The sequence below is a fragment of the Bemisia tabaci genome, chromosome 3 (assembly GCF_918797505.1).
Source record: "Bemisia tabaci chromosome 3, PGI_BMITA_v3".
NCBI lineage: Eukaryota > Metazoa > Arthropoda > Insecta > Hemiptera > Aleyrodidae > Bemisia > Bemisia tabaci.
The window spans coordinates 22,891,094-22,913,809 of record NC_092795.1 but is presented as its reverse complement, the minus strand read 5'-3'; the positions used below and the strand labels follow the sequence as shown (position 1 = coordinate 22,913,809).

Sequence of the window (22,716 nt, the reverse complement as noted above, 5' to 3'; positions counted from 1 at the left end):
TAAAAATATTAAAATCGCAAATCCCTCAAAAACACTAGAGCTCCATTGCAGACGCATTTTGGATCCCATCAATCTGGAGCAACGACTTTCCTTTGAATCTCACGACTTTAAGTCAAAATCAAGGGCTTCGTGCAAGGAAGTCGTTGGCATGAGAAACGAAAAGTAACAATGTAACGAGCTCGTAAAGTCAAAAGGGTTTTATGATCGGGCTCGGAGCATACACTGTGTTGTGAGATTCATAATTGGACATCTCCTACACCTGTCTCGACCATTTTACAAGAGCCTGCGCCTCATTTCCGACCGAAATAGATCCCCGAACAGAACAATTTCATCTCGGATTTGAAGGGACCATAATTCGAATCCGAGGTCGGGAAAAATGGTGAGTGATGGACCCACTGAAATAAATCCGAAGCGACGGAACGAGGTGAAAATCTGATCGTTTATTAGTATTTATGGGCGCTCGCGTCGCGGCGAAAGGGCGCCGAGTGCCAAAAACACGAAAAGCCGGCGCCGGGCTGACAAAAGGGCTTAACTGCACACCGGAATGAGCCCGGGAAAGTATTGAAATGAATGGACCACAGGGTTCACTGCAGAGTGTAGTTGCGTCCTTAGCGATGCGAAGTCGTGTGCGTTTGCAATTGCGATTCCGACTTTTGGCACGGTCCGCCGATAGGTGACACCCAGGTAGACCGTCTCTGCAGGTGGCTGTGAAGATCGTTTAGCCGCGTCTGAGTGCTTGCCCAAGGTCTCTTTCACACTGAGCGATGACTGCTGTGAGGAGCGGAGACTCGATTTTATGTCGCATTCATCATAGAGTCCTGATGTGACAGCGCAGGTAAAAAACAAGATGGTGGAATAGGGCTGAGTTTACACTATTTTTTAGGGAAATCAAAAAGTCGGGAATACCAAAATTTAGAATAAGAGCTTAAAAGTTAATTCTAATCAGTTCTAGTGCGATTTTTTAAAGGGGGGGGAGGGAGTATTGGAAATGTTTTCTGCAAACTTTTTTTGAGTGAATTGAGTTGCAAACGAACCTAAACAATGTATCGAGAGTAGAGAAAAAGTTTCAGATCGCTTTTGTAGTGCGTTTCACTCAGCTTTTTATTTGCAAGCTGGAACATCGTGCGACTATACGTGATACCTTATAGATGGATGAGCACTGAGCAGGCTTGCAATCACTATATGATGTATTCACGGTAAAAAGAAGTATGTGCGAATGAATTGATTCGGAAAGACTCATGAAGGATGTAAATCCTATGTACATGGCTCTTTCCAATCAAATCCCTGTATCTAATTCCTCTTTAGCAAAATACGTCCTATTGTTTGCGAAGAAAGGACAACTCGATCGATAAGTTGAAAATACCGTCCGATTCGATTAAAGTTTTTGGCAACAGGAGGTACATCAATGAAAGTCATCTTATTCCGATGAGAATTCTCACGAATTTAACTTCTTCATTTGGCAAATTTTGAAGGGAGAAAGCCACTATTCAACAAAGTTTAATCTCATCGGCGTGTTTCCCCCTGAATCAATCTAATTTTAAAGTTTGTAACGTTTTCTGGGAGAATAGTCTTGAGTCCCTTAGAGGCCTATTCGGAAGATTTTCTCCCTGCCGCATGAACGAATCCATTCTGCGTTAAACAAATAATGATTTTCAAGGATCGTCGCCGAAAATTGTCTCTTCGATGTGTATTATTAATTATACAGGACGAACCCTCAACATGTATAGAATAAACTGCTTGCTGATATCACACGAATTCGCATTCCTCCTATAATAAATCCGCATGCAAAAACACTATTTTTATATCTAGATTCATTTTTCAATTTTATAAAATATTGAGAACACACACTATCATGTATTTCAAAATTTACGTTCTGTACAGATAACATACGATTTTCATGCTCCGCATGCATTTTAGTTCAAGTTGCACTAAAAAACGAAAAATCAATATGAAACAACACGGAGAAAGCTCTCTAACACTGGTTTCACCCCGTATTTCCTGGAAGCGACTTAATGTACTCACGTTAAATTCTATACTTGATATTTGCAAATTTCAACTTGAACCGCACCTGGAAAAAAAAGAGAAGTATTTTTCAATAATGCAAAACGGTTATAATTTCATTCACGCCGAGACAGCTCAGACCAAGAGCCGTCTCCACATAATTCCAGGAAAAACAGGCGAAAAATTATTAACGCTAATACACTACACGTCTACTCCCGGCGCACAGTGCGGCACTCCGTGGACAAAAATCGAAAAAGTCATCAAAAATTTTTTTTTGAAAACGCACAATTTTTCTTGATATTCATGGTGAGGAACGTTTTTCTGACAAGGAATGATAGTTTATTTGTGATTTTCATTCGTAGATCACCATGGATAAGCGGGAAAAGTTGAAGGAAAAATCTCGGGAATGAACTTCCCCATTGAAAACATATGGGGAAAAGACAAAAAACTTAAAATGACTTTTCTCGAGAAATACTCAAAATACTCCTAGATGTTAACATTTTCTTATTCCTTATGTATCCTACTTTGATCGTGCCAAAGGGTTTTCCTATGTTGCTGCTAATATCTTTGTTATAAGAAGTTAAAGTTTGGGTATTTGACGTTGATTTTACATTGCTAACATAGGGCTGATTCGAGGTTGCCAACTTTAGATGGACTTTTCTCGAGAAATACGCAAAATACTCCTGGACGTTAACATTTTCTTATTCCTTAGGTATCATACTTTGACCGTGCCAAAGGATTTTCCTATGTTGCTGCTAATAATTTTTTTATAAGAACTTTAAATTTGAGTAATAAGTGCATGCGTGGATTTTACATGGGTAGCATAGGGCTTATTCGAGGTTGCCAACTTTAGATGGACTTTTCTCGAGAAATACGCAAAATACTCCTGGACGTTAACATTTTCTTATTCCTTAGGTATCATACTTTGACCGTGCCAAAGGATTTTCCTATGTTGCTGCTAATAATTTTTTTATAAGAACTTTAAATTTGAGTAATAAGTGCATACGTGGATTTTACATGGGTAGCATAGGGCTTATTCGAGGTTGCCAACTTCAAATGGACTTTTCTCGAGAAATACGCAAAATATCCTGAGATATTAGCATTTTCTTATTCCTTATATGTCCTAGAATGACTGTGCCAAAGGATTTTCCTATGTTGCTGCTACTTTCTTTGTTATTTGAAGTTAAGTGTTATGTTTTCAACCTAAAATGCATCAATTTTTGAAGGCGGCAACATAGTATGGGTTTTCCCATGCGGGAATTCCCAAATCCCACTGGACAGCGTTCATGGTAAACAAAACAAAACATATCTTGTGTTTTGTTCGTCTCGCTTATCAATAGATACAATCGTATTTAGCCAATTTAGCTCAAATCATGTGCATGTACCGAAGTAAATTCGCTCAGATTTAGCGAGAAAATTGTGATCCATTTCGTTCAGTTAACCGGAAGTGAAACATAGAATAGCTAGCTCTAGAAATGTGTGTCTTGGGTGCAAATAAGTACTTGGAGATTCGTGGATTTCGTTGTTCATTCTTAACCATGGTAACAAATATTTACACCTTCTTATTCAAATGTATAAAGCTTCCAGACAAAGTGCGGATTTCTACCTTTACCCGGCAGAATGTATGATTTTCAATGTTCTCACTCTCAGTGAATTGAATGACCTGATATCTCAGGCCCCAAACGTTTTCCTCCCATAATTGAATGAAGTAAGGTTTCTCTATTGTTCAGGTAAAGTCTGCCTTTACAATTTATCTCCTTTCAGTAAGTGGAATTTCTTGATTAGTGAGTATTGACTGTTACGCTGAGGTCAGATAGTGCGGAACGTTAACAGTATAACCTCTAATTCTCATGAAAGCAAGATCCATTGCTCAATTCAATAGTAGCTGTAAAATTATTTAAACAAATGGCATGATCACATATTGTGCTTCAGCTTTGTTTAAAAATTTAGCAGTGATAATTCATCTATACCTACTTATCGTCACATTGAATACTGTGCGCGTTAATCAAGTCATGTTCGGTGCTTACCATCCTATACAGTTCTTAATCGTTCCTTAGTTTTTGAATCTCATAAAAGGCTGTGCTCCTGCTCGTTTTCAATCATTATGAGAATGAGTGAAATACTCCTGAATGTGGTGTGTGACTAAATACTTACTCTTGAGTATTTTTCCTTCTGGTTTGTCCTCAGGACTCTTGCGTGGTGAGTTTCATTTTCTTTCTACTCAATAGAAAATTTATTTCCTCCTTTATATTTGAGCAAATCAGGGCCTGCATTTTGTTTCATTCAGGACCCTTAATTAGGAAGTTAGGTGTTTTAGTTTCCAATTTCTGCATTCTTAAAATTACCATTATTTCCTGCATATTCGTATCATGATGCCAACCATTATCAGTCTAGTCACGAATATATTCTCCTTGATGATTTGAGAGGGATTCTGTCATAATATGTCATGCCAAGATTTGACCCGTATTAAGTTAAAACTCATTTGCGCTGCAGCACCAATCCTATGATGTCATAATTTCTCATGTAGAATCAGCATTGCCCAAAGCGCAGAATGCTTAAGCGCATACGCAGAGGTTAAGAAAGTGCCTCCGCGATGCTACATCACTAATTAATGGATTTAATTACCTACTCCTGCCACTGACTATACTTTGGCGTCAAATTAAGGGAAATATATTTCAGGCTGTTATTTCAGGCTGCATTCATTTGGCCAAAAACAACCGTTTTGGGAGATGGCATGTGTGCAGGTCACTTGGTTTGCAGTGTTCTTCATACAAGTCAGTGATGATTAGTGTGCTTTTGATTCATTTTAATGAATCATGCAGGTATGTGTATTTAGAAATCTGTAGAGGAACCAACTGTGACTTTGCTCATTCTATGATAAAGATCAAGATGGTATCTTTGGGGCATGGAATTATTATCCCTACAAAAATACAAAATAAATATTTAGTTATTTTTCACCCAACTTCAGTTTTCCTCATGAAGAATGAACAAATTGAAATCTTGTGGCTCATAATACTTACCTTATCCGTTTTATTCCAATTTTTCGTTACTTAATGAGGAGATTTTTTTTTTTTTTTTTTTTTTTTTTTTTTTTTTTACTACCATAGGTACTGCTTTTAAAGCCATAACTTAAGTCCCAGAGAATTTTAGGTTGTAGAATTGGATTCCACGGGAAAAATTACATGGGAATTGACACCTCAAAGACCTGCATCCGTACAATTCAAATTTTGCATTATTGAGAGGATCATTTTGAGGTTTTTTGGCATCCATCTTGTATTTGAAGCCAAAATTTCAGTCCTAGAGAATTTTAGTTCGCAGAATTGGGTTCTATGGGAGAAATTACATACGAATTGATACCTGAAGGACCTGCGTCCGTAGAATTCAAATTTTGCATTATTAAGAGGATCACTTTTAGCTTAGGTACTTGGCAGCCATCTTACTTTGGAGCCAAAATTTCAGTGTTAGAGAATTTTTGGCTTCAGAATCGGATTTTACGGGAGAATTTACAAAAGAATTAATACCTAAAAGACCTACATCCGAACAATTCAAAATTTGTATTATTGAGAGGATTATTTTGAGGTTTTTTGGCAGCCATCTTGTTTTTGAAGCCAAAATTTCAGTTCTAGGGAATTTTAGGTTGTAGAATTGGATTCTACGGGAAAAATTACATAGGAATTGACACCTCAAAGACCTGCATCCGTACAATTCAAATTTTGCATTATTGAGAGGATAATTTTGAGGGTTTTTCGGCAGCCATCTTGTTTTTGAGGCCAAAATTCCAATCATAGAGAATTTTTGGCTTCAGAATCGGATTCTATGGCAAAAATTACTTCAGAATCAGCATTTTCTTGGGCCAATAATCCTTTTTTCATCGTTGTAACGATTTTTGTCCACATCGTCCATAAGCATGCCGCACTGTGCGGCGCTTCGGAACAAGCGACTTGAGATGAGTTTTCTCCCCTTTTCCAAGAAACCACCTCGTAGAGTTTACACCGATACCAACGCGCTACGAAAAAACGTCATTTTAACATTTGAATATTGCCATTATTTTCTAATAAAAAACACATTTTCTGGGATATTTACGAATTATTTTCTTCAAATTTTCTAAGAGTTTTATTCGCAATTTTTAGTAATTATTGCGCACTTCCAGGTATCAAGAAAAGACTCTCTTTACTTTCCTCCAAAATAAATATTCCACAGTAGGAAATATGGCAATATGTGAATGCTCATATGACGTTTTTCTTAAAGGCGGCAGGAAAAACTACTTTTTCAAAGTTTATGAATTCCGTCGGCGACGGTCCTTAGCATAAATTACACCGTGTTTCACGTACTGGAAAAATAAACCGCGGAAAAGAAGTATAACTTCGTCCCAGGATGAGCCCCACCATGCTAACAAACGTGATACGAGGGCTGTCCCAAAAGAAACCGGACTTTTGTCATAGAAGGCGAACCGAGCGTCGCAATGAAGTTTTCTTGAGCTTGTTTGAAAGCTGATAAGCTACTGGACATGCTTGTTTTTACAGAATGCAAAAATTCGTCTTGGTAAGGAAACTACACGCTTCGGAATAAAGGAAAGTCAAACTCGAGTTGCGATTTTTGTCTTTATTTCAAGAAAAATTTAGATAAAACTTAAAAAAAACCCAGGTTTTAAGTTAAAAACTTCGTTGCTCTCTTATTCAAATGCTTAGAAATAAGGAAATTAACATTTTAAGCAGCCCACCAAGTCATCACCTATCCCCTTCAAAATACTCGCCAGCTTTGTCGATGCATTTTCGCCACCGTTTCTTCAATTGGGAGAAACACTGTTTGAAATCCTCAGGTTTGAATGATCGCAATTCCTTCAAGGTGTTCTCTTGAATTTCCGGAATGGTTTGAAAACGTCGACCTTTCAAGGTAGATTTAAGTCGTGGAAATAAGAAAAAATCACATGGAGCCAGGTCAGGTGAATAAGGGGGGTGAGTGAGGACACTCATGGCATTCTTTGCACAAAATTCGCCAATTTGGAGGGATGCATGGGCAGGTGCATTATCGTGATGCAGAAACAAGGAATTCTCTCTCCAAAGCTCGGCCCTTTTTCTGAGGACATTTTCACGTAATCGTCTCAGAACACTATTGTAATATTCGCGATTAACAGTTTCACCTTGAAGGAATTGCGATCATTCAAACCTGAGGATTTCAAACAGTGTTTCTCCCAATTGAAGAAACGGTGGCGAAAATGCATCGACAAAGCTGGCGAGTATTTTGAAGGGGATAGGTGATGACTTGGTGGGCTGCTTAAAATGTTAATTTCCTTATTTCTAAGCATTGAATAAGAGAGCAACGAAGTTTTTAACTTAAAACCTGGGTTTTTTTTTAAGTTTTATCTAAATTTTTCTTGAAATAAAGACAAAAATCTCAACTCGAGTTTGACTTTCCTTTATTCCGAAGCGTGTAGTTTCCTTACCAAGACGAATTTTTGCATTCTGTAAAAACAAGCATGTCCAGTAGCTTATCAGCTTTCAAACAAGCTCAAGAAAACTTCATTGCGACGCTCGGTTCGCCTTCTATGACAAAAGTCCGGTTTCTTTTGGGACAGCCCTCGTATCACTAGGTGAATCCTACATCGAAACAAGGATTCGATCATATCGAAATCGGTTCAGTTCATGACATAGTCCCTTTTAATGCTATCGATGGAAATTTATCGATAACGACAAATGATTCCATGATTTACAGGGCTCACGTGAAAATGAAGCACTGCCACCTTTTCATAGAGGGGAGCAACGATAGTAGTTTCAACATCTTCAGCTTCCAGGTATTTCATGTGCATCAACGATTATTATGCTATGAAAACTCGTAGTCTTCGCTATGAGTTTTCCTAGAAAAACCAATCTATAGCATGTTTTGGAATAATTACGGAGCCTCTTTCTCTTGGTTGGATAAACCGCGAGGCCTGAGAGAAAAAAATTGAGAGAGGGAGAGGGGGAGGGGGGGAGAGAGGGAAGAGAAATATGTTTGGACGATGTAAGAAGCAGCGCGACGGACTTTATTTCGTTAAAAGGAACTACGATTTCTGGCTCATCTACAGAGGAGGCTATTTACGTACGAAAAATATTCGCATGGGTATTTTCTACAATAAGTCATTACCTATTGTTTCTCATAGCAAGACGCAGTCCAAATAAGGAACAAAAAGTTAAACTCATAACGCCTAAATGCAACTATTCGTGCTCTATGGATGTGTATGTTGCCTAAGCCAAGGATTGAAGGCGTTTTGGAATTTTATCCCTCGCGGAAAGTAATTTCAAGCGTTTAAGCTTGTTTTTTCCCGTAGTTTTTAGAAGTTTTCAACTCAAACTGCAGGCAGACTCCTTTCATTTAAATGTGCCGGAATGCAATAATTAAAACATGATTCGGTGACACATTTAACCGATCCTTTGTATTGCCTTCTAACACAATTCTCAATGCTGGTAGACGTCTCTCTTTTCAGTATGTCCGAAATTCCATGGCACAAAGCACATTGACTGTGATGACTCGAAACTCTTAACTTCTTTTTTCTGAACCTCCGATATTCCATTCATTTGAAAAAGTCAAAATGCTCAAACATTAAAGCATGATTCCATGACACATTTAATTGATCGTTTAAATGTATAAATTAAAATTTGCCTCCGTCTCTTAAAAAACCTCTCAATGCAGATGAACCTCTTCTTTAAATTAAATGTGTCCATATGTTCAATTATTCAAATACGATTCCGTGGCACAAGGTACCATTGACTGATCTCTTATATGACTTGAGATCTTTTCCATTTCTTTTTTTTTTCAAAATTACCGATGCAAATAATCCTTATTCATTTGAATGTTTTCCATTGCTCGACCAATGAAAACCCAATTCCGCGTCACATTTAGCTGACCCTTTGCACAACTCAAGATTTGTTTCTGCGCTTCCGTTGAGAGCCAGATGACTCACTTCACACAATGCCGCTAACGAGGCAATCCTGACTCACTCGTGGTCAACTTGAGCGGGGTCCAAATCGACGCCCAGCGCTTGTAGAAAATGAAAAGAAGCCACTTTCTCGGGCTTCCACAGCTTGGGCGGCGAGCCGAATTTAACGAACAAAAACACCTTATCTACACGGAGTTGCCATTGCAGTTGCGCTGTTTTTATTTCGGGGCAGTGCGTTGGCGACGAGCGTGGACAATGGACTCGGATTGCGACTCTCCAGTGCACGGACGAAAATGGGCATTCGCGAGCCTTTATGACCCGTTTTGTGTAGAAAACACGTAACTCGAGTATAAAATATTGTCTCTAATGCGCTTTCTGCGGATATAACGCGAGCTTGCACTCAACACCAACCGGTGCTCCTGTGATCAAGAACCGCGTAAGGAGCAATGGGAATACCTTGTAATCACGCGTTTTTTTTAAAATTTTTTTTGCGTTGCAATATAAATGGCCTCTGACTCAACTGCGGGTCATTTGTGCTCAGAAAAAATCAGCGAATGACAGTTCACTGCGGTTCGACCAAATGGTCAGTCAACTGAGAGGACAAACGCACTAACTTTAAGCTATTTTGCTGCGAAATTTCAATATTTCGACATTACTGACACCTTTCAGCCCTTCTTGCGAAGGTTGACGGATTAGATGAGTAAAATGCACATTGCTAAACTTTATTGAACCTATAACATTACTTTCACCAAAGTAAGGCACCTCAATCTTACACAAGAAACACACAACGAGCGGAGCAAACATAAACACTACGGAATAAACACAAGATCATGATACACAAGATCATGATACACAAGGTCATGATACACAAAATCAGGAGAAAAAATTATACATTTATTTATGATTTTGGCTAATTTCACTATCACCTCTCGTCCAGGGCTCACAGAATCTTCGCTTAAAATTTTTTTTTTTTCTGATATTTTTCTAAAACAAGCCCAGAGCTCTCATCCGGGAAAACCGACAGATGGACTTCAAAAACGCTACGAGCACATTTTTGAATCGTAAAAATCAACCAAAAACTTATCTTACGGATACTAAGCTTTTCTTTTTTTTCATACGAAAAAGTAAAGGGGGTCCTGACACCATCTTGATTACACAGAGCCGTTTACGAATCGTAAAATTCAGGGGTCTTAAACTCTCAGCAATCGCAAAATCCACGGGAAAATACGTAGTTTTACCTTCTTCACTCACAAGAAAATTCTAACAAGGAGCTCCGTTTCTTTATTGCTTGGGCCAAATAAATTGCCGGAAGTTTAAAAGTTGTTTTGCTCAGTTTCTGCTTTGCAAAAATTATTTCACAACCGAGAAAGTTCTGAGAAAAAAGAAGAGAACATAAACAATTAAAAATGAGAAAAATTGGTTATCTTCGAAGGTGTGGGTGTGTGGGAAACGGAAACTTTTGGCAGAAAGTTGATTAAACTTTTGAGATTAATGAACACTCAGAGGTAGAAGAAAGCAGGAAAAAACTTCCTGCGGTCTTATATCTCTGTTTTGTGGGATTTTCGCAAAGCACTGAGTCCTTTTACCATAAACTTCAGATCCAGTAGCTTTCATACGCACGGTAAACTGGAACTTTATCTTTCCGCATTTTAAAAGGTTTTCACTCAAGTTTGACCATAATTTCAGACCGTGAAAGGATTGGCAAAATTTTCACAGACAACACAGGAGAAAACTTGAGTGAAAACTGGCATGGGTGATTTTGCCTCACTGTCGGATTGCCTTCAATTTTCTGTATAGGCAATCCGAGCTCCTATGCGGCCGATTTGTGGTATCACTCTCGAGTGTCACGATCGTAGCGTGATGCTACGATCGTGACATTGATTCAATTCAAGGAGTTTTGCTTGAATCAAAAGGAGATTCAAGGAAAAATCAGCTTGAACTAAGAGTATTTTTCTTCTCAATGTTATTAAGAGTCTGGACTCTACATCCAGGCGACTTTTTTTCCAGTGTACCTGCACAATTCTACCATTCACATTTCACAGTTCTACAACGGATGGTCCAGCAGGAAACCATAATAAATTAAAAATATTTTTCAATGGAAATTCTTTTGAGGAGCACAGGTTTCAGAGGTGCTTTGAAGACTTCTCACCCCTGTAAAGTTCGATCTTCTTTAAGATGACGTTCCCTCGAGTGAGGGATAACACAGTAACATAAGGTTATTTGGTGATCAAATTCATTCTCGACATTCGACAGCGGAGCGATGACGTTTCAATGATCAACTCGAACACATGTCCAGAGGAAAAAATTCGCGAATTCGTGAACGGAGAGCGGAGACAACTACGCGTGGGCTTGAACTGGCTGCGGCACGGCACTATACGAATACGCGAGATCTTTTTCATTCATCAAGGTATGTGTTGAGTTTTGGGACGGATTAAAACTTTGCTTTCATTAATACTCCGCGCGCAAGGGCGCCACCCACTTTCCGCAACCTCGGATCTTCCGGTGTCGATTACTTGGATTTAGGTGATGGACTCTCCGAGGAGCCATCGGAAAGTTGTGTTGGGCTTTCGTTGTCAAATCGTGCTCCGCTCGAGGATTTTCGTGCAAGAAAAAGACGGAAGCACTGAAAAATGTTTACTATTGGCGGATCTAGCAAATTGACAACATCGTTTTTCTCCATTTAAACCTATGGAAATGCACGGAAAAAAAAAATTCTCGGCGTTTTTACCAAGGTCCGTTGGTACTTTTACCATCTCACTTTTCTATCAATCTATCAATTATTGGTAATTTTACCGAGACAGACTGGTAAGCTTACCTAAAAACCGGTGTTTACTGTTTTTTTCAGGTAAGAATACCACTTTTATTGGTAATCGATTCCCGGCAACTTTGCCATTTTATCTCGGTAATTCTACCGCAGTCGATAAAAAATATTGGCGTTTTTACGAAGGGACAGTAAAATTACCGAGAAAGTTCAATAATTTTACCGAGATTTTTCGATAAAATTACCAATTCCATAAATGGTAATTTTACAAAAAAAAAAAAAAAAAAAAAAAAAAAAAAAAACTGGGATCAAATGGAACCCTGCATTCTTGGTAATTTTACCGTTTTCTTAGTAAATACACCGAGATTTTTTTTTTTTCAGTGTGTACGCGTCGATTTTTGGAGAGGCCAGGTGCTCTGACAAGAATCGAGTACTTACCATGGGTTTAAATTGAGGGAATCCGGTGTTGCTAAATTGTCGGATCCGCCTCTAGTTTATACGAAACTTTATTCCCCCTTTTAATCTATTTATTGCAGCCAGTGGGCTTGATTAATGAACTTGATAGGCAAAGCGATAGAGCAAGCGGACAGAGGAAAAATGGAACGATCCTATTGGTTGAAATGTATGGTTTTTGTAGACTGAAGGGAAAAATGATGGACTAACTGCCTCTCATAATTTGCCTTTAGTATGTCTATTGCTTACCATGAAGTCATGAACGAGACTGCTGTGCTAAAAAAAAGCAGCGCGAACATTCACATGCTGCCTAAATTCCTCTTGGAAAATATTTATTTTTGAAGAAAGTTATGAATATTTTTCCTTAAAATTTTCAGACTTTTGCAATCAATTGGACGTATTTCTATCAAACGGAACTATATGCATTAAGACGTGAGACCTGATACACATAAGAATATATGCAGTACAGGGCTCACGTCACAATGCACATAGTTCCGTTTGATAGAAATACGTCCAATTGATACGAACGCAATCCTCTGAAAATTCGGAAAAGAAATATTCTCAAATATTTCCGAAAATTCGTAATTTCGTCAGCTCCCGGCCAAAATATCACAAGCGCCATGCGACGTTTAAAAATCTCCGTAACCCTTTTTTTTACAGAGAAATAGTTCGATGAAACTGTCCGAAAATTTCACTGAATTTCCTTCTGCCGAAAAACTTCAGTGAAATTTTCCAACAGATTCAACCGACAATTTCCCTGTATAAAAATAAAATGGCGGCGGAAATTTTTGAACATCGCATGGCGGTTGTGATACTTTGGCCGGAAGGTGACGATTTGCCGAAGGTTTGGCCATGCCTTTTACTGTACGGTGCGGCGTTCTCCCATTAATGTGGCAGAGGTAAGGATCGCCCGATGCATGAGAGATTGCCTATTCGGCAGGCGCGCGGTACCTGCAGGCCGCCGAGCCGGCCGCGCGCGTTGAAGCGGCTACTCCGCTCATAATAAAGCGCGTGGGTGCCTCATTTCCGCTCGACACAGACCCACGTCGCGCGTTGCTCGATTAGGTGCGGCCGTGCTCACGCTACGTTCACGGTGTCGCGCGTCGCGGCGCGGGACAGCGGCCGGCGGCCGCGCCAGCCACGCCAACTTGAACTTCAGCCGCGATGCTGTGCGTGCGCCTTCCCCGCATCGGGTCGGCAAAAATCAATGCGCCCATCGCTCCGCATTCGGGATCGGAATGCACTGCGTGGGAGAGCGTTCGCTCAGTTCGCCTGCATTCCGCGAGTAAATATGCATCATGCATCTTTAGATCTCAGCATTTCTGCAGGTTGGATCTAACTCGTTCCTTGGATACCAATCATTGATATTTAACGAATATCCATGGCTTAATTATTATTAATAATTATTATTTTATTTTTTAGAATAATGTTGTTTTTCTTGTAAACTAGGGAAAAAAACACATTGGATCTAAAGCCCAGACTTTTGAAAACATTGACAAGAAAAAGGGCTCTTGATTCAATCAGATTTAAGCTTAAATCAAAAGGAAATCCGCTCAAATTAAAAGGCTTGGTTCTTGATTTAAGCTTAAATCTGATTGAATCAAGAGTATTTTTTCTTGTCAATATTTTTAAGAGTCTGGGCTCTAGATCCAATGTGTTTTTTTCCAGTGTATGTTTTACATTTGAATAAATATATCTTACCTTATCTTAAAGGCGGAGCATTTCTTTAAAAAGTGAGGTTTTAAGGGTAGGTAACTTTTTTTGTGTTTAACTTCTATCATTTCTTTGATAACCATTCAATTATTTTACATATAGGTGCCTCATTGAGGGAACTATTGAGAATTTACTAAATTTTCGAATACGACGAATAAGGGGAAAAGTACTTATCACGTCCTGACTCCTGCTAATTAGCCCTGATACCTCCTGTCTGATCATCACGGATACTTGAAATGGAATTGTGTAAAATTTAATCAGATGAAAAAAAAATATTTAAAAAAAAGAATAATAATAAAATAAAGCTTGGTAGAAGACCTGTACTGTTGCAATCGGAGGGAAGCGTTAATTAACTTCAGTCATTGTACACTAAGTAGCTAGCTAGGTACCGCAGCGAAATTGAATTCAATTTGTTTCATTTTCAGTTAAAAATTAAAGCTCAAATGGAAATTTAAGTGAGATGAATTCTTGGAGTGATGTACAATTGCTCTCTTGCTTTACCATTTCACGTGTAAATGCGTCTGCAAGTGACGTCAGGTTATTTTATAACATATAAAATTATGACAAATTATGGTGGTGCTTTTAAAACTTTTCTGCGTAGGTAAGTAAGCGAGGCACAAAATTTAACAGTTTCATTTTGCAAAAACAAGGCAAGCCAGACAACTTATCATTTTTGTCTCGCGTATGCATTCCAATAACCGTGTGGGCGAGAGCTATTCATGCAGAAAAAATGAAGAAGCAAAGAAGAGTAAAACAAATGATTCCGCATTTTTTAATAGCTCAACTGATCCATCCTCGTCCAGCTTAGGAATTTGGCTAGTCATGTTGGTGATGGTGATAGACACGACTCCACTGACTCAGATTCGAGAGTCAATTTTGACAAATTGGCACCGATCTGTGCTATGCATGCTCGTAAGATGCCACGCCGCCGCTTGAAAATATCTCGCTGAAACTTTTTCTAACTACTAAAACCCACTAAATAATTAAAGCATAAAATATTATAGGATTTTTTGCCGAAGATTTTCCAAAAATTCAGACCTGGAAGGTCCCTTCGGAGCCAATTTGTACATCTCCAAGAAGTTTAAAAATGGAAATGTCATACATGTATGTAACTATTCATCGATTTTTATTTGAAAAGGTTACACATCAAACCATTTTGTACATCAGCCTTATAAATCTGCTATAAACAATATGGATCTTACAGCTAGTGTTCGAGGTAGGAAATATTAATGCTCGTTTAAAAATGTACATTTTTTGGGGAAAATTTAAATTGGTTAGAAATATGATGTGAGTTGCACTTATAATTTTAGCATACGTAATGAGTTTTTATTAAGTAAAACTTTTATGAAATTGTTTGATTTTAACACTTTAGACTGTTAAATCTCGAAACATTTCTACACAGTGACCTTCTAAGTATAACCCTTGTTGAGTAACCACAATGTTCAAACTTTTTACAAGTATTGGACTAAAAATTTCAATTAGTTTAAAGGAATATACATTTTATTTCTGTGAAGCCACTAATGGTCATTGAACTGAAAGTTCCAAAATAAAAATAACTGACCATTCAACCATACATCCGTTTTATGAATTCTTCGTTCATCTATTTTAATTTGTTTGCTTCCTTTCGTTTCATATAGCTCTACCATTGGTCGAATCAGTATGGCAACCGTGATGTCGGCCCAGACGAACATTTCGAGGAGCTTTCAGTCTTGTTTTCGGCAGAAGGTTGAAGGTGGGGGTTCTCCTTCTCATCCTCCCACACAAAAGCCCGACCGGAGCCCGACATCTCCTCACTCGTTCACTTGTTGGACCGATGACAATAGTCCGCCACTCGTTACGAAACGCTAGGCTTGAGTCCACTGAACGATTGAGTAACGTTGTCATAGCCGGCCGCACGTTTTTGTGACGGATTTGAGCTTGGACCGTGGTAGGAGGCGGGGAGTTAACGGAGCTTGAAAAATAAGCCGTCCAGTACTTAGGATATTTTGGTGATCCGCACAACGGGGGGTAATAGCGAGGAGGGTTAAAGACCCCTTCTTCAACCATACGGAGAAAGTATGTGGCAAACGGATTGGCTTAGGACCGTGGTAGACTTTTAAATGATGGCAAACAGAATTCTGGTGGCATTCAATATATTCTAGCATTGTATCTACCGCAGAATTGTAACTAATACTATCAAGGCAGAAACCTCACTTGGGTATAAAATAAGATAGACTTACAACGAAACACACGATATACTTTTCGATCCGTGCGGATTTTAATTTCCGGTGATAACAGAGAGACGAGTATACTTTTATTGGAGAATCATTCGAAACTATCTGCAAGCCTTTAATTGACAAATTAACATTAAAACTCAGTGTATACATTTGATTTTCTTCATCTAGATTGAGTTGTTCAATCTCATACGTACTTTATTACTCCAGAACAGTCCTTCACTTGGATGGACTTTCATTGAAAGACATATTCAGATAAGTTTCTATTTGCAAATGACTCCGAGCGATTTGTAAAAAGCTGCAATTCCGAAGGAATTTGATCGATTACATTCAGCAATAGTGATTTTGAAAAATTCTCGTCAGTATTTTCAAACAATCACCACCCATGCAGCCTGGAGAAATTTTTACAATTTTCAAAAAACTTTTTTCAAATGAGTTTTCCAACAGACCAGGCCGAGAGTGAAGTTCACCCCCTCCTCCGCCTGGATAAGTGGGTACCCTAATCGTCTGAAAATGACCCCCAAACCAGGCCAGCACACGCAATTTTCAAGAATGTTTAACCCTCGCATACTCTGTTTTTTATCATTGGCGGATTTGCCCACCCCTTATGAAAAACATCTGGCTGCGTGGTGCTGGGTGAGACAGTAAAAAGAAGTCAGGTGAGGAAAAAACCGGCGGCGATGAGGTCAAGAAAACGCGATTTACTGCGTGACATAATAAACCGAGCAAGACCTTGGAATATTTTCTTCCAAAAATGGCGAAGGACCGTCGCAGACAAAAAAAAACAAGCAGGAAGCTCCAACGCATTGGCGTCGGAGAGCGGCTCTGGGGGCAGTAGTTGTAGTCAATAATGAGGGCCTAGACACATTTTGTCATTGATGTACAATCCGACAACTGTCGATTCATGTTTTGTAACTTAGCAGATTTACGTAGCCGGTGTATAAATGTGTATTGGGCTTTGATATGGCGAATACATGGCATTATCACTTGTTGTATACTTTTAATTTTGAAAGCTCTTTGGAGGTCCGCTTCCTAAAAAATCTCTGGTTGATAAGTCGTTTAGCGAGGCTGCAAAAAATTTGCATTTTTATATCTGAAAGTGTAGGTATTGGTTTTTTGTATAATTGTTTTTTTGGATTGCTGGAAAAGTAACGCATACTTCTATAATTTAGGACTGAGTCAGGGAAATATAAGGTTCGTTAAATAGTAAATATTCCTAGTACCGTGTGACACTATTGTTAACGAAAAGTTTTTGCAACTTGTCAAAGAGGTTGTTGAATGATCTTCGAATAACTTTTGATGAGCTAGAGGTAATGGTTCTATCTGCAGCTCGTGGACTTCTGTACGATATTGTCCAGAATCATCTAAATTTTCAAAAAGTGTCCGCTTGTTCGATACCCAATTTGCTCATTCATGCATACAAGGAGAAGCGCATGAAAGCTTTAGCAGACATTTTGGAGATGAATCAAGAATTAGATGAAGAATTTATGACTTAAATCACGGCACCTTAATCACGGGATGACCTTAATTACGGCAACTATTTATTGTCCATGAGATGCAGATGGTTCCATTTCCCTAGCTCATCAAAAGGTATTCGAAGATCAATTTCATCAGCCACCCGTACGAACCACGTTTCTAGTGACCCGTACTTGCTTCGCACGTATGAAACATACAATCAGAGAAAACAGAATTCATCTTACAATAATCAATAATCAGTAGGACATGAATCGTTGCGATGTATAATACGACATTATAATGCGGCATTACTATTGTAATTCATTTTAATGTTTAGGGGCATTATAAATCATTATTGCCACGTCGGAATGAAATGTTGTAGACTGAATTGAAAAGCATGTTGGCAAAATTTATTATAAAAATAGTATAACATGTAGGTACATAACATAAAGGTAATACAAATTAAATGATTAGAGCGTGTATATTTCATTACATTATAGGTATATTACAATCATTTTTGTCATTGTTGGAAATTTTGATAGTTTGAATTTTGATAGTTGATAGTTGATAGTTTGAGAGTTGAAAATTTGGTTATTTTATTTAGTTAAGGTGATTCGATAGACGCCATATTTTGTGTCAGAATGGCATGCGACATATCCCATCAATTGGTTCCATTTTTTCATTTACTCATCATTTTTCTCCAATTTTAAGTTTCGCAATTCTGTTTTCAGGAGACTAAAGCACTCACTTATCAATTTGTATATTTATATTGAGTTAAGGGTAGAGACGTATTCCTCACCGGAATTGAGGAATGGAGGTGTTACAGTAAGTCCGGCATTAGGTTCCATTTCGACATCAGCGACGATCAACGCTACGATACTGGAAGCCAGTCTTCCGATATTAAATCCCTAGCGGGGAAGAAAAAAAATGCCTAGATTTCGCTAAAAATCCCTAAATCCCCAGATTTGCTCAAATATACTTAAAAAATCCCTAGATTTTGCAAAAAGCGCCATTTTTTTATGAAGAATCATGATGTCATTCGATGTAGCGATTTGCAATATTTAAATCTGATTGGCTCGTTTGAATTTTGGCGCTCTCTGAAAGCAGTGCTAATCCAGACCAATAAAATGAAAGAATATTAGTTGATTTCTTATTATTAACAGGTTGAATGCAGTTGAATGTCAAGTACATCGAAGGACGCAATCGTTTTAATTTCCGGCTTATTTGCGGGGAAAATAGTGTTGCCAAAAAGGCCTACAAAATATAGATGAAAAAATGTTTTCGATTGTCGAAGCTAGAATTGAGGTTAAAAAGTTGATTTTTGGTAACTTTACCTCATCAAAAAAAAATCCCTAGATTTCCTGAAAAATCCCTAAATCCCTGGAAATTCCGGAAAATCCCTAAATCTAGGAATAAACTCTTAGACATCGGATGGCTGTTGGAAGCATTAGAGTCAACATTTGAAACGCTGCTGCAGAATTTGCCGGGAGTATAATCGAGTGTTGAAAGTCAGTAGAATTGAACAATGTAATAATTGCTTTCCGAAATAAGCGTTATAATAAAAAAACAACGAATCTGAACTGTTAATACTGGAACACACCTTCTGTAAATGTACCTTGCGAGAGATAAGTAAAAAAATAGATGTACTGGAGGAGAAGTGCTTCTCCACAGAGTTTGAAGAAGGAAAAAAAATGCCCAAATTTACTTACTTCAGCATTTTCGGCAAAATCACTGCAATTTCCGAACCTTTTTCTGGCCAGGGGCCAAAATTAAATGATTATGAAGGGCCACTTAGATGTTGTAGATAAAAATAGGACTGTTGAAAAAGTCGCCGTTTTCAATAAATATGTACCCGGAATGGAAGACATCTAGGGGAAAATTGTTACGATTTTCCGATGCAAATATTTTCCTACAATCTATTTTCCTGCGTTTTGGGATTATACGTACTAAGCAGGCTAAGGGCCCGTTCGCCAAAACTAATCGGAACTGTATGAATGAATTGCTCCTTTTAAAAATCAAAACAATATCGAATTGCGATATATTACACAGTTAAGATAGGGCTATGTCCTGTCGTAAGCGGCGACATAAAGTCGATATCATTTCAATAATCGCCCCAATGGCCACGATAGTTGTTAGACGTTTACGGTTTCCCTGGTAACCTTTGTTTGCTATCAGCTGATATCGAGTAAATGACTAGGAAGCTCCAACCCAGTGGTTAAAGCTTCCTTAACCGCGAAAACTTTAAAATTCAAATTTTCAAATTTTGAACGTAAAGTACATTTTTTCCATCACGAGATAAAAGCACAAACAAGTTTTGAATTGTTGACTGTATCACCATGATTCCAAAAATACAATACACAACATAGCATTGACTAACAATAAAACAGTATGCAATAAAATAAAGTCATGACAAGGAACATAGCCGAAAATGGCGCCGATTCCCATCAACCAACGCGCGGTCTCTACAATGTAACATGCTGCATTGATACTCCCCAGCTGGGACCGTCCGGAATAGCAGCTCTAGTGCAAGCACCAGAGCCGCTAAAATTGGTGCTAGATCGCCTACAGATCCACTTGGTCTACTTTCCTTCGCCATTTATAGCATGAATAGCTCAAAAACTGCATACTGAAAAATATAAATAAGTCAACTTCTAAATTTATACGAAACGATGTCTGCCGTACAACTAGTCATCGACGTCTTCGGATCGAGACGAAAGCTTTTTAAACACGCCCATGGCTTGTGTTTTGTCGACGACTTTATTTCTGGCCGATAAATAGTCCGTTGAAGAAATTGAGAGTTTGGGCCTATAGGAGTGACGCTTGAATGAAATTAGTTCTTCAGAAAGAAGGTCGCTTGCCAACACCATTTCTGTCAGCTGCTTGTATCCACATCTGACGATTTCAGATTATTTCCTGGATCTCTTCCTCGCAGTTTTGTATTTTGTCTATTGTTGAACTTGTATTATTTATTAATTTATATTTATTATAGTTTCAAGGGGCGATAAACACCTATTAGCTAGATAATTATGTAAACTAACCGTGAGGAAAATGCTTTATGGTGTATTTTATGTTTCTTTTGTCAGTGCCATCCTCCTTTCATCACAATAATGATCTGTATTTAGTGATGGTTTAATATATTGATTCAATACAGTCGGCCAAACTGAAAATAAATATCGCTCCATTTTTTAAAATGTGCCCCTTTTTCGGCATCCTCTTTTCTCGCACCATTCATTGCAACAAACTTTCAATGAGAAATCAAAAGTAATATTACTTTATTTTCGCCTGATAATTTGATCATTTTTGATTAGGCTGCTACGACCAAAATCAGTCTGACTACATTTGGCATCGCCTGATTTTATTTTCGTTTATTTTTAACGAGAACCAAAATACATAATGCCATGAAACTTTATGTAAAGTTTTGGTGGCTTTTAAAGAACATTCTCACAAAATTTCGAGGTAGATTGTTCCTTAACTTCTGATTAAAAAGATTAAGAGGAGATTATAGGTTACGCTTAAGGTAGGTCAAAATTGAGAGAATTAAAATCTATTTCCACAAATTGAGCCTGAAACCATTTTCGTGTATGCGGAACTTGCCTCCCGAGCAATCAGGCGCGCGATTTCTAAAACACACGGAAAAAAATAAATTGCTGATTCAGCAATTCAATTGCTAAAAACAGTGAGTGCAATGTTTCAACGTAGATTCTACATCAAAAAAAATTCTACTCCTAACCACATTGTAAACTAATTTAACCACGGGGGTGGTTAAAGTAGCATTTTTTTGTTGAAAAATCTACATTGAAACATTGCACTCACTGTTTTTAGCAATTGAATTGTTGAATCAGCAATTTAATTTTTTTCTGTGCAGATCCATTTCAAATTCAAATAAGTCTTTTCAAAAAAGGGCGTTTTTTTTCGGTTGGTTTATCACCGTCATATCAAAGTTGAACCCTCCGCCCGATGGCAGGCTTTCAATTCCCAATATTGACCCGGACTCTTTCTGACTCTTCTCTTCGTGGGACGTATCAGAGCCCATTAGGGGCAAGGCTGCCATTAACAGCAAAAACAGCGGATCCGAGCGAGGCTTTCATCGCAGTTACGTTGTTTTTGCGTGTCCATGCAGAAGGGACATTTGAGGTTGGTCACGTAGGGCGCTTGTCAATTGGAGCCCCGTACAAAGTGAATGGCAGTTGCAGGGAGGGCCGCAAACGGGTGGATCACGTACCGAGTGGACATTTTGCCATTTTACACTGATGCCAAATCCATTAAATACAAGTTTAGAATGCATTTTTCACATTTGGACGCAAGTGAAATCTTGTCATTGACTTCCTTGCACTTATTTTGAAAATCAAGAAAAAGTCCCTAGACCCCCGAGCCGATGGATGCCAACAGGCAATTTCCGGCGTCACAAAGGAGAATGTTCATGCAAATTTTTTATTGATTCATCTGAAAGTGAGTAAAGGGCTGATTTTGCAGTATTTTTTATAATTTTTTCTGATATGGTAAATAGTATTAAAATAGATTTAAAAGTGAGAAAATGCACCGCCTAGTGACGTCACCTGGCGGCATTTCAAATTTGAACACACGCATTTTAGCAGATTAGATCAATTTGCCATATCTTCTCCAATAATTGTTCAATTCATGAACCAAGTGTATCCTCGTGTTCAGTTCACTCAGTGGTTTCCGCTTGGACATGAAATTCATCAAATTTTAGACCCCTGCAAATTCTCTAATCCGTCTTAAATCTCCTTTAGTGAAGGGTGTTTTCTGCTCCCTAAAAATCTTTGGCTCGCACTAATTTTCTATCGAGCTTTAATTTGTCCTGATTTTATTGTCTGTAACTTTTCCATATATCTTTTTCCACTGTAAAAGAATGTGATTCCTTGTACCCATTATGTGACAAATAAATAATAATAATAAAAAAAAAAAAAACATTTGGACGCATTTCTGCCAAACGGAACTATGTGCATTAAGTCACGAGCCCTGAGACTCATAAGAATATATGCAATAACAGGGCTCACCTTATAATCCACATTGTTCCGTTTAGCAGAAATACGTCTATTTATGACTTACTGGGTTGGGGGACTAACTACGAATGTCATTGTGTAGAGGAGGATTTTATGAGCATATAATCACTAAAACCGCTCTTGAGTGTTACTTTGTACACACGCACAAGTACATGCGCACAATTTTAGCTACCACTTGAT

General features: G+C 38.3%; 1 protein-coding gene across 3 annotated transcripts in view; it reads right to left on the bottom strand.

The window, feature by feature from the left end:
- LOC109029951 (uncharacterized) overlaps positions 1-22,716 on the bottom strand; it is a 95,003-nt gene that overhangs the window by 59,363 nt on the left and 12,924 nt on the right. The window contains exon 2 of one of the 3 annotated variants that reach the window (XM_019040676.2): positions 2,023-2,068. The exons of the other annotated variants lie outside the window; for them this stretch is intronic. The gene's annotated coding sequence lies outside the window, so the exon portion shown is untranslated. The remainder of the gene's footprint in view (positions 1-2,022; positions 2,069-22,716) is intronic. 3 annotated transcript variants of the gene reach the window in all.